Source organism: Felis catus, chromosome D1 (genome assembly GCF_018350175.1).
Source record: "Felis catus isolate Fca126 chromosome D1, F.catus_Fca126_mat1.0, whole genome shotgun sequence".
NCBI lineage: Eukaryota > Metazoa > Chordata > Mammalia > Carnivora > Felidae > Felis > Felis catus.
In genome coordinates, this window is record NC_058377.1 from 26,815,600 (window position 1) to 26,832,355 (window position 16,756).

At 40.3% G+C, this 16,756-nt stretch overlaps 1 protein-coding gene across 4 annotated transcripts in view; it reads left to right on the plus strand.

Moving 5' to 3' along the window:
• Positions 1-16,756, plus strand: part of APLP2 (amyloid beta precursor like protein 2) — an 87,198-nt gene that overhangs the window by 31,809 nt on the left and 38,633 nt on the right. The gene's annotated exons all lie outside the window — the stretch shown is intronic.

The following is a 16,756-nucleotide window of genomic DNA, read 5'->3' on the forward strand; positions in this document are numbered from 1 at the left end:
AGAAAGAGGGAGACAGAACCTGAAACAGCCTCCAGGCTCTGTGTGGGGCTCAAACTCACGAGCCATGAGATCATGACCTGAGCCAAAGTTGGACACTTAACCAACTGAGCCACCCAGGCACCCCAAGAGAATTTTTGCCACCATGTTCATCAGGGAAATTGGTCTGTAGTTCTCCTTTTTAGTGGGATCTTTGGTTTTGGAATCCAGGTAATGCTGCCCTTGTAGAATGAGTTTGGGTTTTCCTCCATTTCTGTTTTTTGGAACAGCTTCAAAAGAATAGGTGTTAACTCTAAATGTTTGGTAGAATTCCCCTGGAAAGCCATCAGGTCCCCTTGGAAAGCCAAATATTTGTTGGAAATTTTTGATTGCTGATTCAATTTCTTTACTGGTTATGGGTCTGTTCAAATTTTCTATTTCTTCCTGTTTCTGTTTTGGTAGTTTGTATGTTTCTAGGAATTTGTCCATTTCTTCCAGGTTGCCCAATTTATTGGCATATAATTGCTCCTAATATTCTCTTATTGTTGTTTGTATTTCTGTGGTGTTGGTTTTGATTTCTCCTCTTTCATTTGTGATTTTATTTATTTGGGACCTTTCATTTTTATTTTTCATCAATCTGGCTAGGGTTTTATTAGTTTTGTTAATTCTTTCAAAGAACCAGCTCTTGGTTTCATTGATCTGTTCTACTGTTTTTTTTGATTTTGATATCATTGATTTCTGCTCTAATCTTTATTATTTCCCTTCTTCTGCTAGTTTTGGGCTTTATTTGCTGTTTTTTTCCAGCTTTTTAAGGTGTAAGGTTAGGTTGTGTATTTGAGACCTTTCTTTTTTAGGAAGGCCTGGATTGCTATATATTTCCCTCTTATGACCACCTTTGCTGCATCCCAGAGGTTTTGGGATGTTGTGTTTTCTCATTGGCTTTCATGTACTTTTTATTTTTCTCTTTAATTTCTTGGTGAGCCCATTCATTCTTTAGTAGGATGTTTTTAAATCTCCAGGTTTTCGTGGTTTTTCCAAATTTTTCCCTGTGGTTGATTTTGAGTTTCATAGTGTTGTGGTCTGAAAATATGTAAGGTACGATCTCAATCCTTTTGTACTTGTTGAGGGTTGATTTGTGACCCAGTATGTGATCTATTCTGAAGAATGTTCCATGTGCACTCAAGAGGAACGTGTATTCTGCTGCTTTAGGATGAAATGTTCTGAATATATCTGTTAAGTCCATTCTTTCCAGTGTGTCATTCAGTCATCGTTTCCTGTTGATTTTCTGCTGAGATGATCTGTCCATCGTTGTAAGGGGTATTAAAGTCCCCTACTATTATGGTATTATTATCAATGAATTTCTTTATGTTTGTGATTAATTGATTTACATATTTGGGTTCTTCCATATTGGGGGTATAAATATTACAATTGTTAGATCTCCTTGGTGGGTAGACCCCTTAATTATAATAGAATGCCTTTCTTCATTTCTTATTACAGTCTTTATTTTAAAATCTAGTATGTCTGATAAAGTATGGTTATTCCAGTTTTCTTTTGATGGCCATTAGCATGATAGATCATTCTCCATCCCCTTACTTTCAATCTGCAGGTGTCTTTAAGTCTAAAATGAGTCTTGTAAGCAACATATAGATGGGTCTTGTTTTCTTATCTGTTTTGATACCCTGTGCCTTTTTTTAAAGAATATTTTTAATGTTTGTTTATTTTTGAGAGAGAGACAGAGTATGACCAGGGGAGGGGCAGAGAGAGAGGGAGACACAGAATTTGAAGCAGGCTCTAGGCTGTGAGCTGTCAGCACAGAGCCCGATATGGGGCTGGAACCCATGGACTGTGAGATCATGACCTGAGCTGAAGTGGGACGCTTAACTGACTGAGTCACCCAGGTGCCCCTGATACCCTGTCTTTTGATTGGAGCGGTTAGTCCATTGACATTTAGAGTGATACTGAAAGATAAGAATTTAGCGCCATTGCATTGCCTTTTGAGTTGGTGTTTCTGGTTATGTTCTCTGGCGCTTTCTCGTCTTTGTTGTTTTGGATGTTTTTTGTTTTGTCTTTTCATCACTCGAAGGTCTTCCTTAAAATTTCTTGCAGAGCTGCTTAGTGGTCATGAACTCCTTTGGTTTTTTGGGAGATTCTTTATCTCTCCTATTTTGAATAACAGCTATGCTGCATAAAGAATTCTTGGCTGCATATTTTTGTGATTCAGCACATTGAATATATCTTGCCACTCCTTTCTGGCCTGCCAAGTTTCTGTGGATAGGTCTGCTGTGAACCTGCTCTGTCTTTTCTTACAGGTTAAGAACTTTTTTTCCCTTGCTGCTTTCATAATTCTTTCCTTGCCTGTGTAGTTTGCGAATTAGACTATGCTATGCCTTGGTGATGGTTGGTTTTTGTTGAATCTAATGGGAGTTCTCTGTGCTTCTTGGATTTTGATGTCTGTGCCCTTCCCTAGATTAGTTTTCTCCTATAATTTGCTCACATAAACCTTCTGCCCCTTTTTCTCTCTCTTCATCTTGTGTGACTTCTATGTTTTGGATATTATTCCTTTTTAATAAGTAACTGAGTTCTCTAAGTCTTCAATCGTGATATTTTGCCTTTGTTTCTCTCTTTTTTTTCTGCTTCATTATTCTCCACATATTTACGTTCCAAATTGCTGATTTGCTGCTCTGCTTAATCCATCCTTGCTGCTGTGGCATCCATTTGACATTGGATCTTGATTATAGCACTTTTAATTCCGTCTTGACTAGATTTTACTTCTTTTATCTCCTCAGAAAGGAATTCTGTGCTTTTTTTTTTTTTAACCCCATCTGATATTCGTATTATCTTGTTTCTAAATTCTAGTTCAGACATCTTGCTTATATCTGTGTTGATTAAGCCCCTGACTGTTGTTTTTCCTTTTCTTTCTTTTGGGGTGAATTCCTTTGTTTTGTCATTTTGGAGGAAAAAAATACAGTAAGAAATTAAAAATTAAAAGCAAACCAAAAAATCAAATAAAGGAAGCTATATATGAGGTGTGTTTTGGTCTGCTTGTTGAAAGAAGCTTGATAGAATAGACAAAATAGGGAAAGAAGAGAAAAAAGGAAAAATTTAAAAATTGAAAAAATTTTTATATAATAGGATAGAATAAAATTAAATAAAGTGAAATAGAACAAAAAAATTTTAAGTAAAAATATATAAAAATAAAAATAAAATTTTCTCTTTCTGCCCAACTCTGTGACTCAGGTTATGCAGATTGTTGTGTTAATTCTCAGATCAATTTCCTAGGTGTTCAAAATGGTTTGGGGCTGATCTGACTGCATATCAGATAGAAGACAAGCTCAGGGTTTCTGTGCTCCTCTGCCATCTTAACTCCTCCCCTGTAGTGCCCCCTTCTCAAATATTGAATTAGATGGCTGAGAAACACCAAAGATTTCAGGAATGCCTTGAACATGATCAAGAATGAAAATAGATGAGGCAAAAGAACTTGAAGACATTGCAGGGGACAAGTAACTTCAGATAGGTAAGTTCTTGATATTTACTTCAAAGAGGGGAGGGTATTGCATCTATGACATAATAGTTTTCAGTAAAATAAGGCAGAGAACAAGGGAGAGTTCTCGAAGATGAGAAGTGTGATACCAGAAATCTAATCATGGTGTGCCTGGGTGGCTGTGCAGTTGAGTGTCCAACTTCAGCTCAGGTCACAAGCTCACAGTTCATGGGTTTGAGCCCCACATCAGGCTTTGCGCTGACAGCTGAGCCTTCTTTGGATTTTCTGTCTTCTTCTCTTTCTGCCCCTCCCCTGCTCACACTGTTTCTCTCTCAAAAGTAAACACTAAAAAAAAAATTGAATAGGAATCTTTCAGAGGAAGAATAAGAAACTGGAAAGGAAACAATAGGGAAAGCAGGGGATTAATATAGAAGGTCAAAGATGCAAGTAATAAGAATTTCAGAAAGCGAATGAGGAGACATGTAGCACTCAGTGTGTCCAGGTTGACCTGGCCCATCAAAACCTCAGTTCAGGGACAGAAACCCACACCAAGGCACATTATGTTTAAATGTCACAATACCAAAAATTGGGAGAAGTCTTAGAACTTACTTTCATATAGAAAGAAGCAGACCTGCACAAAAGATTAGGAATCAAATTTGTCTTATATTTATCAGCAGCAATGCTAGAAGCTAGAAGACAGTGGCTCCACACCTTAAATTCTAAGGAAAAATTGTGTTCAGCTTACATTTTAGGTCTCATCCAAATCAGTGATAATGTGTGTGCATACCCTTTCTGGGGAAGCTGTCTAAACTAAAGTAGGCAGTAGGTCAAGACAGAGGAAAGTACTGAGTCAGGGAATAGGAGGAAGGTGGAAGGAATTTGTCATCAAAGTCCCAGGAATGGCAGCTGTGTCTGCTGTGTCCAGGTCTAGAGAATAGTCCCTGTAGATGAAGCGGGAGAAATGGCAGGCCTGAGGGAGTCCTGTCTTCAAGAAAGAAGGAATTGAGGGGTGCCTGGGTGGCTCAGTTGAGAGTCCGATTTCCACTCAGGTCATGATCTCATGACTCATGAGTTCAAGCCCTGTGCTGGGCTCTGTTGTGTAGCCTGGAGCCTGCTTTGCATTCTGTGTGTGTCTCTCTCTCTGCCCATCTCCCACCCATGCTCTGTCTCTCTTTCTCTGTCTCTCTCTCTCAAAATCAGACACTAAAAGAAAGAAATAAAAGGAAGGAAGGAAGAAAGAAAGAAAGAAAAGAAAGAATCGAGGGGAGCCTGGGTGGCTAGGTCCATCAAGTGACTTACTTTGGCTTAAGTCATGATCTCATGGTTCGTTGGTTCAAGCCCTGCATCAGGCTCTGCACTGGTCATGCAGAGCCTGCTTGGTATTTTCTCTCCTTCTCACTCTCTGCCCCTCTCCTACTTGTGTGTGTGCAGGTTCACTCTCTCTCTCAAAAACAAATAAACTTTTAAAATTAAAAAAAAAAAGAAGAAATCAAAACTATTGGATTACCTCGTGCATCAGGCTGTACTGAGGGAGCTTTGCAGACCTTTTTGACAATCTCGGAGAGTGAGTGGTCAGTACATGTGAAACCACACCAGTAAAAGGAAAGATGCAGTCCCTAACTCTAAGGGGGAAAATAGATGCTTAACAAAGAAGTTGTAATCAGAGTACATTTTAACAGTATAATAATGTAAATGGGAGTATTGGTTTGACCAACAGGGCAAAGGGAAGTGAGTGGATGAACATAGGGTATGGTGGTTTCTGAGTGAAACTGTTTTTTCCTAGGGAGTTACTAGATCATGTCTGGACTGAAAAGGATACAGAAATAAATAAACTATGCTGTTCAGCAGCGTGGAGGTAAATAGCAGAGAAAAGGCTAGAAGCGTTGCCTCTCAGCAGCCTGGGCTCGTCGGGGCGGAGGCACTGCTGTTCTAGTACAAGCCTGTGTTGTGTAGCTTGTTACACTGTGTACATGGACGCACTCGCACTTGGCAAACATTTTTTTAAAAATGGAAACTTGTTGGGGTGCCTGGCTGGCTTAGTCAGTAGAGCATAGGAATCCTGATCTCAGGGTTATAAATTCAAGCCCCACATCGCACATAGAACTTACTTTGGGGGAAAAAAAAATGAAACTTGTTATACTGCGTAAGTTTTTTTTTTTTTCATTTAATTTGTCATTCGTTATAGATCTGCTTCATTGAAACTTGTACAGTGTTTTGTTTTTCTAATTTTTTTTAACGTTTATTTTTGAGACAGAGACAGAGACAGAGCATGAATGGGGGAGGGGCAGAGAGAGAGGGAGACACAGAATCGGAAGCAGGCTCCAGGCTCCGAGCCATCAGCCCAGAGCCCGACGTGGGGCTCGAACTCACGGACCACGAGATCGTGACCTGAGTCGAAGTCGGACGCTTAACTGACTGAACCACCCAGGCGCCCCTGTACATTTTTTTTTTAATTTTTTTTTTAACGTTTACTTATTTTTGACACAGAGAGAGACAGAGCATGAACGGGGGAGGGGCAGAGAGAGAGGGAGACATAGAATCGGAAGCAGGCTCCAGGCTCTGAGCCATCAACCCAGAGCCTGAGGCGGGGTTCGAACTCACGGACCGTGAGATCGTGACCTGAGCTGAAGTCGGACGTTTAACTGACTGAGCCACCCAGGCGCCCCTGTACGGTGTTTTTTTTAAAAATGTTTCATTTCTCTTTTTGAGAGAGACATGTGAGCACGAGTGGGGGAGAGGCAGAGAGAGGTGGGGAGCAGAGGATCTGAAGTGGGCTCTGCGCTGACAGCAGTGAGCCTGATGTGGGGCTCGAACTCACGAACTGTGAAATCATGGCCTGAGCTGAAATCCTGATGCTCAGCTGACTGAGCCACCCAGGTGCCTTGAGACTTGTACAGTGTTAATCATTTAGGAATTGCTGAATGGCATCTGCTAATTAATATTAGTTTAAATGTCTTAGAAAAAACCAAAAGTACAGACTTTAGAGTCAGACATTCACTCACTTGGCTGTAAATGACTACTTACTGCCTTCCAGGTCCTGCTTCCAGATCAGTGGTTAGAAAGCCATGTGAGAGGCCTCTCCTTTTGAGAAACTCCTGTTCTAATGGAGAGAGGTGGACCATGCAGGTGAACCAGCAAAGTAGCTTCAGATTGCTTGAGGGGGAAATAAAACACCAGTTGGGGATTGTCCTCAGGAAGGACCCACAGAAGATGCACATGTGAGGGGGGTCTTGACCGTTGAGAATGCTCCTGCTCAGGGAAGAACGGGGAGGGAGTACTAGGTGGAAGACTGAGGCTGGAAAGACCCTGGCTTGTGTACAGACACACAGACGGGAAGGGTGGTGCTGAGCCTGAGGCTGGGCGATGGAGTGAGGTAGAGGTTGTATGGGAGAGTTGGAGTCTCCTGGAACAGAGGAGTGATTGGTGTGTTCTGACCTGAGATGATTCAGAATGCTGTGGGGAAAGCGGACCAGGGAGGGCAAGCATGGACACAGCTCCCCAGAGGCCCACCACAGCACAAAGTGACGTCATACTTCCATTGTAGGGATGCGTTCGTGCTCATGTGTGTTCACGTCCACATTTACATCCTTTTTATTCATTCTTTTTAGTTGCGTGTAGCATTTCCTTTCTCCTTTGTGCATTTATTTAGTAGTTCGGTGGCTCGAACCCAGGAAGGCTAATTAATGGTTGAGGCAGCAAGCAGCAAACATACCGACTAACAGCTCATACTAGCTTTATTACTTTATTTTTTTCAAATTGCTGATAATTACAATAATGCGCATGGGCACGGGTCCCAGACAGGAAGAATCATTGTCTGCAAGCAGATCTGGTGTGAGCTGATAATACAGTCTGTATTTACTTTTAAATTTAAATGCTACATAAATCATAGGAAAGATGTCTTTTTGACTTGCTTTGAACTTGGGGAGGGTGGAGATTTTCCATATTTTTGTTATTTTCAGAGTTGTTTTAATGAACATTAGAAATTAATTTGCTAGATCACGATTGGTATCTGAATATTGCTTGCACCTAGTAAACATAGTAAAATGTTTAGCAGAATAGCATATAGAAACTGCTGTTTGTATTTTGAAATGTGAATTTCCTCTCTCTCTGCCCTGTAAAAGTCATTATGGCATATTGTCCAGTTTTCTAGTTATAAACAGGTATGAGTTATTCACCTAAGAATTTCTGCCTTTTCTTGACTTTGAACATCACAATCTCAGAAATAACCAAGCCTTTGGTTTTCATTGAAAAGTAAAAAAAAAAAAAAAAAAACTAAGACATTTTTAGATAAAGCCATCAATTCTTAATATTACAGAATGAATATTTAAAAAACCAGACTATAAATTTACTATTGGTATCATTTTATGAAAAACATTTTAAAGCAAAAGATAAAAAGATAATCTGAGAATTCAGAGCACTCTTTCGTCAAGAGAGCACAGTTAGCAATTCCATACCTTTATACATTCATGTGCACACACACCAGACCCGTCTTATTTTTCAGACCACTGAAAACCTGCATTAGACCTCATTAGCCTCCCCCAGTGAGTGTTAGGGAACCCCTATTTTAAAAACGCTAGTAAAAACCATTCTGTGTGTTAGAACATGAATGTTTTCAGCTGCATGGATTTCTTTTCTTTTCTTTTCCTGGGTATACGAAAGGAAGAGAGATGATGGAATCAGTTTCAGATCTCTGCATTAGCTATTCATGTTTGCAGTTGTGACATGTGAAAGTCAGTGTTTCAGCTAAAGCTGGCATGTGGATAGTTTCCCAGCTTTACCTTGGTAAAATCATTAAGTTGTGTATATATTTTAGTGAAATAGAACCTATCTGAATAATACAGTATTCAGTTTATTACATTCAGTTTATTACATTAAGGACATGAGACATTTGAAAAAATGTTGAAATAGTGCCTAATTTTTAATGATTATGACCTGATGCACTTGAAATAAAATATTATAGAGCCAGAATATTATCTGATCAGCCAGACGCAAGGAGCATGCTTATTGTTTCTGAGAAAATTGTCAGCTTTGTGCTTGGATACCCCACAGAATACTCCTTACTCCAATCATTTGTATTTTTTCTTTATTTTTGTATTATTTCTATCATCTGTGAATCAGTAAGAATGATTTAGCATGAACATATTGTTAATGTTTATTTTTGAAAGAGAGAGAGAGAGAGAAGCAGGCTCTAGGCTCCAAGCTGTCAGCACAGAACCTGACGTGGGTCTCGAACCCACAAACCTCAAGATCATGACCTGATGACTGAAGTCAGCCACTTAACTAACTGAGCCAACCAGTCACCCCATATTATTATTTTTTTTTAATGTTTATTTTTTGAGAGAGACAGAGTGCGAGCTGGGGAGGGGCAGAGAGAGAGAGAAACACAGAATCCAAAGCAGGCTCCAGGCTCTGAGCTGTTAGCACACAGCCTGACGTAGGGCTGAAAGTCACAAACCGCAAGATCATGACCTGAGCCGAAGTTGGATGCTTAACCGACTGAGTCACCCAGGTTCCCCTTGCACATATTAGTTATTAATATTTAATCAGCATTACTTTGGGCATCTGTTACTTGAAATCATTTCACTCTTTAGGTTTAGGAAATTCATTCCTATACATTCCCCCTAACCCTGCATCCACTATTTATGTAGCACACTCAATAAATAACTAAGTAGTACTGGCCAGTGAGTTCAAAGGTTAAGCTCAAGTTCACACCATTTAGATCATCTTACATTAATACTCAAGCCTCCTGGCTTTCTGGCCTCTGCAGTTAGCATGCCTTCAGAGTATGACAGATTGCTGCCTGGCTTCCGAATCCTGCAGATTCCGATTCAGTGAGGAAGCAGTCTTTGTTTTGAAGCCTTGTTCCTTAGGCATCAGGAGTTGGCAGAAAGTAGAGTTCTGCCTGTTGTAGTGTGAACTGTAAACCAAAGTCCAAAGTTAATATTGTGGGTGTCGTTTATTAGAATACCTAAAATTTCAGTAGCTCCATATTTATGTTGCACAAAAACGAAAACGAATGTCAAGAGAGGTTATTCCATAAGGTTGCATAGCTAGTAAGTTGACGGAATATCCTTCCCTTCAGAAAACACATCTAGAGAAATGACTTACATAGTGCTTTTGATCACTGCAGTAGTGACTGAGTAGTAACTGCAGATTCATCTTGACCTAGCTTCCGTGCCAGCCGGAAGCTGGCCTGGGGCCAGGAAGCCAGCAACTCCCGGTGATTTTCTTTTACATGGTAGGGCAGTATTAAATTGTTCATGTAAGCCTGTGGTGACTGAATTCCCACAAAAGAAAATGTGGAGTATTAACGCAGCCGACTTGAAGTATGTCCGGATTTAATAGGTAAAGAAGGAACATGTGGTCTTTTAAGCCCATTTCCTGCCATCCTGGATTTGGGAGGATGACTAGTCCCATGGAGACTTCATGGGTTCTTCCCTGTGCACTCCTAATTTAGGCCCCAGTTCTGTGATTGCAGCCAGAGAGAAATGAATCTGCCAGTGACAGTGCTGCTAACATGTGAGTGCTGCTCTGTGGCAGGTGCCGTGCTTTGTGCTTCCGTGTGAATCCCCACAACAGGCCCCAGAGGCAGAGGTATGTTAGGAGCTCTGTTTTACAAAAAAAGAAATTTAAAGCCTGATAACAATGACCATCAGCATTTGAGGAACTCTTTTCTATAGAACAAGCCTATTTCAAAGCACTTTACACAGGTTAACTCCTTTGAACCTCAAGACAACACTATGGTAATGTAGTTACTATTATCATCATTTTATAGATGAGGAAACTGAGGTCCAGAGAGGTTAGTTGACTTGCCAAAGGCAGCGTAGCTAGTCAGTGATGGGACTGGAACTGTGTCACGATCGGTTGTCTTAGAGTCCTTGCTTCTTGGCCACCATCTCACACTTCCTCTGAGGTCAGGAGTGGAATGAGCAGAGGACTAATGGTTGGTCACGGCAGGTCTCCATACCTGCTAAAGTCAGTTTCTTGGAGTTGCTATTACGGGCAATTGAAAAGAAACACAGGAACCAGTAAAGAACCTGTCCACTTGAGAATTTTAGATCCAAAAACACCATTCCGCTTTTTTTTTTCATTTACATAAAATTATTATGTATTTATGTATTTTTCAATAACTTCCTTTATAGAAGACTCTTGGCTCTCATCTCGGAGACAAATAACAGATAGACCTCTCTTAAATCTTGGGACTTGGATCCTTACCAGTGTAATCCAGATGAACAAATTACTGTGTTCCTATAAAAAGCCTTGGAGACAGTCTAAACCATTTTTAATCTTGGAAATGATACTTCATTTATACTTTAATATTTAGAGCTCTAATAAAGCAGAGATTATTTGTATAAATTACTGCCTGTGGAAATAATACCTAACAGTTGGCATATGACAGTGGAGGAATAATGGCTTTTTGCATTTGGCGTTTTCCCCCTAAACCTAATTCACCAGTTTCTAATCAGAATTAAGTTCAAATGTTAAAAAAAAAAAAAAAAAAAAAAAAAGGCCAAGGATTTTCAGTTGGTGTAATACAAACTGTCACTTTTAAGAACAGGTTTTCTCAGTTTGCTGCTAAAACTGGAAAATGCTTAACAAGAATCCTGCTATATTTTTTCCTGCTATTTTGTTAAATAGTGGGTTGAAATGTTTGAAGCTTGGCGTTTTTTAAATTGAAACCTTCACTTTTTTACTGCTGATAAAGGTACCTTAAAGGCTTCAAACTCCAGTCACCCTTTTGACAGTAACAAAAGTGGACTCTTACTTGTTAGGCTCTGGGCAGAATCGTAGTAGTCCTCCCATCAGAGAGAATTTAGTATCTGTACACATAGTGTTTTTCTACATTAGTGTTTTCTACATTTTCTACTTGTGTGTTCAGAATGGTTTGTTTTTCAGGTATTGGGCCTGCTCTGATTATACTTACTAGTAACCCTACCTAAAAGTGTGTCTTCTCTTTGTGACCAATTGAAACCATACAATCACAATCAAAATTCAGGCTAGTGGTGAACAGGATTTTAAAAACCCAAACCCCTTTATTGATTGATTGATTGGGAGAGAGTGCATGTGTATGTGCGAGCAGGGGAGGGGCAGAGGGAGAAGGGGAGAGAGAGAGAGAGAGAGAGAGAGAGAGAGAGAGAGAGAGAGAGAGAGAGAGAGAGAGAATGAGAATATCTTAAGCAGTGGGGCGGGGGCTCCATGTCATGACTGTGAGATCACGACCTGAACCAAAATCAAGAGTCAGATGCTTAACCGACTGAGCCACCCAGGCTCAGTTTATTTTCAACCTACTTTAGTGGTTTTTAAAAAGTTGTGGGGGTGCCTGGGTGGCTCAGTCGGCTAAGTGTCTGATTTAGGCTCATGTCATGCTCTTGCAGTTCGTGAGTTCGAGCCCTGTGTTGGGCTCTGTGCTGACAGCCTGGAGCCTGCTTCTGATTCTGTGTCTCCTCCTGTCTCTGCCCCTCCCCCACTCACACTCTGCCTCTCTCAAAAATTAAAAAAAAATTTTTTTTTAATAAAATAAAAAGTTGCAAAAATACTACAGAGTTCCCCTATACCCTTTCTGGACTTCCTTTAATCTTAACATCTGACATAACTGTGGTGCACTTGTGAAAACTGGGAGATTAACGTTGGTACACAATTATTAACTGACTCAGACCTTATTCAAATATTTGCTCCACTTTTCTCACTAATATTCTTTTCCTGCCCCAGGATTCTGTCTTGGCTCCCATGCTGCATTTACTTGTCATTTCTCCTTAGTCTTTTAAAATGTAAGAGTCCCTCAGCCTTACTTACCTTTCCTTGTGGCTTCTCTTACGTGGCTTACTGCTGGTGAGGGTAGTGTCAGTGTGTCCACTGTGCAGTAATTTGTCTTCCCTTTCGTAGTTAATAACTACATTGGAGAGGTACCTGAAACTATGGATTTTTTTATACTTTGTTCAGTTAAGTAAATCTTAGGTGCAGATTTGTGGACACAGACTTGTCATTTAAAATTTTTTTTAATGTATATTTATTTTGAGAGAGAGGCAGAGACAGAGCATGAGCAGGGGAGGGGCAGAGAGAGGGAGACACAGAATCCAAAGCAGACTCTGAGCTGTCAGCCAGAGTCCGACATGGGGCTCGAACCCACGAACCGTGAGATCATGACCTGAGCTGAAGTTGGAGGCTTAACTGATTGAGGCCACCCAGATGCCCCCAGATTTGTCATTTTAATTTGTGAATCATGAAATGCCATGCAGACTTGGACAAGAATGAATATGTTATATAGGATCTTGGCATCCATGAAGAGATTGTTGTTTTACTGACTCTCTCTTTACAAATGGAATGTCTTTGATTATGAGTGATGTGCCTTTTGATGTCTGTAACATGCGGGTGGTAACTGGATGCTACGAAGGTGTGCTCTGTTGAGTATTGGTGAGCACTAGAACTGGGTTACCTTGCCTTCCTGGGGTGGAACTGGAACACTTGCCTGGCTGTAACGCAGCACCTTCCTATCCAAGGAAACATGATTCACTCAGTAAGAGGATAAAACTGTCCTCTTTAGACGATGCTCCCTCCACAGCAGGCACTTTCCCAAACCCTGGAGCCAAATTTGATTCTGGGGCAAGAGTTTCAGTGAGGAAGGAAATAATGGGTTTCGATTTCACTTTGGACTGGGTGCTGCATTGGTCCTGAGCCCCTTTGTTGAAGGGAGGTGGGGCTTAGGTGGGCCCAGGAGTTGTATCTTTGAGATGATGATTAAAGGCCCTCAGTGAAGTTAGGCTCAGATTTAGATGTACTTATATTATTGCTTTAAGCCATTTCAGATTTTCAACCAAGTTACTAGAAGCACTTTTTACCAAGTTGAATTTCTGTCCTTGGATAGCTAAACTCTTTTCCCTGAGCCAAATTAATAAAATGGAATTTCTTATTAAGAATGAATTATTAAGTAAAATGGAAGCACTGGGCTAGGGAAACATTTGATGCAATTTGTTTTCAAAGCCTTAAAAGTGCTGCAATGTGCACCGATCACAAAGACCGGCTTAAGTGCCAGAGTGTGGGGCATTAATTTTCTTTCGTCAAAGATTCCAGGTTCACAGGATATCAGAAGTGCTGACTTGGCGGTGAAATCCCATTTGTAACATGTTAGATTAGGAAACAGATTGATTTATACATTGATGTAATGGATCCAGGCACAGTGTGTGCTTAAGAAAATGGAAGTGCATTAAATAAGAGCATTTTCAAAGGAAAGAAGTAGAAACATCACAGAAAAACCCCCGATCCTCTTATGCCCTAGGTAAGGTTGGGGTATGTTTGATTAGTTGATTCCTAGACATGGTCCACAGAGGCTTTTTATATTTCAGATGATACCTTCTTGAGAGTCTCTTATGACCACAAGGATTAATCTTTCTGAACTCAAAAGTGAATCACTGCAGCATATTAGTTGTCTGGAATGATTCCAGTTACTCTCCTTTTTCTTGGTGGTAACTGATGTGAGGGGCTGCTGCTGCTTAGGCCTCTTCCTGTTGCTTTAACCTCTGGTATTTTAGATTCTCTTTAGGGAAGGCAGTGCTGACCATCTCAGCACAAAGATCAAATGCACTCATCACTGATGTGTTGACCTTAGTGGTTGACCCATAAACTGAACATTTATACAGTTGGAACTCTTGTGGTCTTTTAGCCAACAACCATAATGAGTAACATGTGGAACATAATCTTTGGTGCTGATAAATGGCTGCCTGCACAGTTTTGACCAATCCATGTCTGTGGCTTGGGTGAATTCACGTAACTAATCGACACTTTCTTACCTGAATTCACGTGTGGAATTTAAAAGGTTAATGCCCCACCCTCTGCCCCCAGTACTTCTATGGCACCCAAAATCCTGTTTGTTTAATAGTTGCTTTTAATGTTAAAATATACAAGGCCAGGGGCTCCTGGCGGGGTCAGTCAGTGGTGTGGGAGACGCTTGATCCTTGGGGTTGTGGGTTCGAGCCCCATGCTGGGTGCAGAAATTACTTAAAAATAAAATCTTAAAAAAAAAATTATGCAAAGTCAAAGAGAATTTATGAATTCTTGCTCAACATTTTTTAGATTTAGCTGTGGTGGTTCAATTATAGCAGGTTTAGGAAACACTTTCCTTTTGACCTATTGATTTGGCTTTCTTGCTTATATATCATTCTTCCTCAATTTTCTTTCTGTCTGGGCTTTGAAGTAGGAAGGAAAGAACTTAGGGAAACTCTGGTTTGGGGAGATAAAAGTGTCCCTGGGGTTTCTTTGCCTTTGTCTCTGTATTAACCCTTTTATATGTGTACATACCCATTTTCTTCCATATCGTGATCTAAAATTCTAGCCTTAATCCTTAGATATGGCTCTCAAAAGAAGAACGGCCCATAGAAGAGGCATTTTGGTACACATATTGAACTCACTGTGAGAAATAAACACATTGGTCTTATACATCCTTACACCTTTTAGTGATTGGTTTGAATTAAAATACCATTAGAGTATTGCCTATAAATAAGTGTGTGTTCCTTTCCACAGCTATCCTGAAATATTCTTTCTTCTTCTTAGCCTGTAGTTTCATATGCAGTTATGTGGCAGGTATATATAGGTCTGCCTTGTACTTTAATAAATGATTATTTGTCACAGTAGGGCTATAATCAATTCTGTTTAATAAAGTTGCTAATTGTTCTCTTCATTGGATTTAATTGAGGTGTTTTTTTCAACTTTGATTGATGTTGGCAATATTTTCATCCCAAATTATTGTTCTCCTAGCTATCCAACAAGTGTTTGTGTTTCATTCTCCTGTACTGGTAGAAAGTGGGCTTATTTTAATAAGCTTGTAAGCAAAATATATGGAGGATGGTAAACTTTTCCTGGAGAAAGGTCATGATGTATTTGAAAATCAAATGTAGTCTCCTGATTGGAAGGGCCATTAATGTCTTTGTAGTCCATCAGCACAAATAAATGAGAGTTGCTTAGAAAGCACACATTTTCCATATATTATGAAAGGCAAAGCTACCCTTTCTGTTAATAGGAAAGCCATTTTATGTTAATTGCTCTTTTTAAAAAGAGCAACATGATAGACCATACAATCTTAACCCTATCCGCCAAGTTTTAACACTTAAAAAAAAATTTTTTTTTTTTTAAATTTTGAAAGTACTTTTACATTAGGGGAGACCACAAAACTGCATTGTGGATACAACAATCAATATTAGCATATTTCTAGATGCTAGGATCCCTGGGGTTTTCCTGCACCAGGAGACTTAGTAGAAACCTTAACTGTCATCATGCCTAAAGTTATTTCTCACCTGTAATTTGTGAGCTGGTAATGGCTGTGATGTTTTCACAAAGAGGATATAAGACAAAGGAAGACTGTAGAGTCATTGATTGTTTTATCTAATACAAGATAAAATTGTTCATGAAATCCCTTTTAGTGTTCTGTTTCTGTGAATGATGCCATTCCCACATTGAGTAATGAAGCCATGCTTGACATCTTCTTCCTCGACTCCCTGGCTAATCTGTCACCAAGGCTTGCCAGTTGGGCTGTCTGATACCTTGAATCTGTTTCTCCACTGCACTGCCTTAGCCCAAGGTACCAGTCTCCCTCCCTCTCTTTCTCTTTCTCCAAATTTCTTTGCCATCCTGCAACCAGAAAAAGTATCACAGCTGCATTCTGACAGTATTAACTTTGTGCTTGAAACCTCTCAGCATCTCGGGACACCTGGATGGCTCAGTCGGTTAAGCATCCAACTCTCGGGTTTTGGCTCCCGTCACGATCTCATGGTTCGTGATTTAGAGCCTCACATCAAGCTCTGTGCTAACAGCGCAGAGCCTGCTTGAGATTCTCTGTCTCCCTCTCTCTGTGTCTAATCCCTGCTCATGGTCACTCACTCCTGCTCTCTCTCTCTCAAAATAAAGAAAGCAGGGGCACCTGGTTGGCTCAGTTGGTTAAGTGTCCGACTTCAGCTCAGGTCATGATCTCTCGGTTTGTGAGTTTAAGCCCCGCATTGGGCTCTGTGTTGACAGCTCAGAGCCTGGAGCTGCTTCAGATTCTGTGTCTCCCCGTCTCTCGGTCTCTCCCATGCTCATGCTCTGTCTCTGTCTCTCAATTGTAAATAAATGCTAAAAAATTAAAAAAAAAATAGAAAAATAAAGAAAGCAAAAAAACAAAACAAAAACTCTCAGCACCTCAGGATAAATGTGGAAGTCCTTTCTTGGTGTGCACACTGTCTAGCCTTGCCCCCGCATGCCTCTCCTCCCTTCTCTCACTGCTGTCTGCCTCCAGTCTACGTTCCCGCCACGTGATGCTCTCAAGTGCTGCTG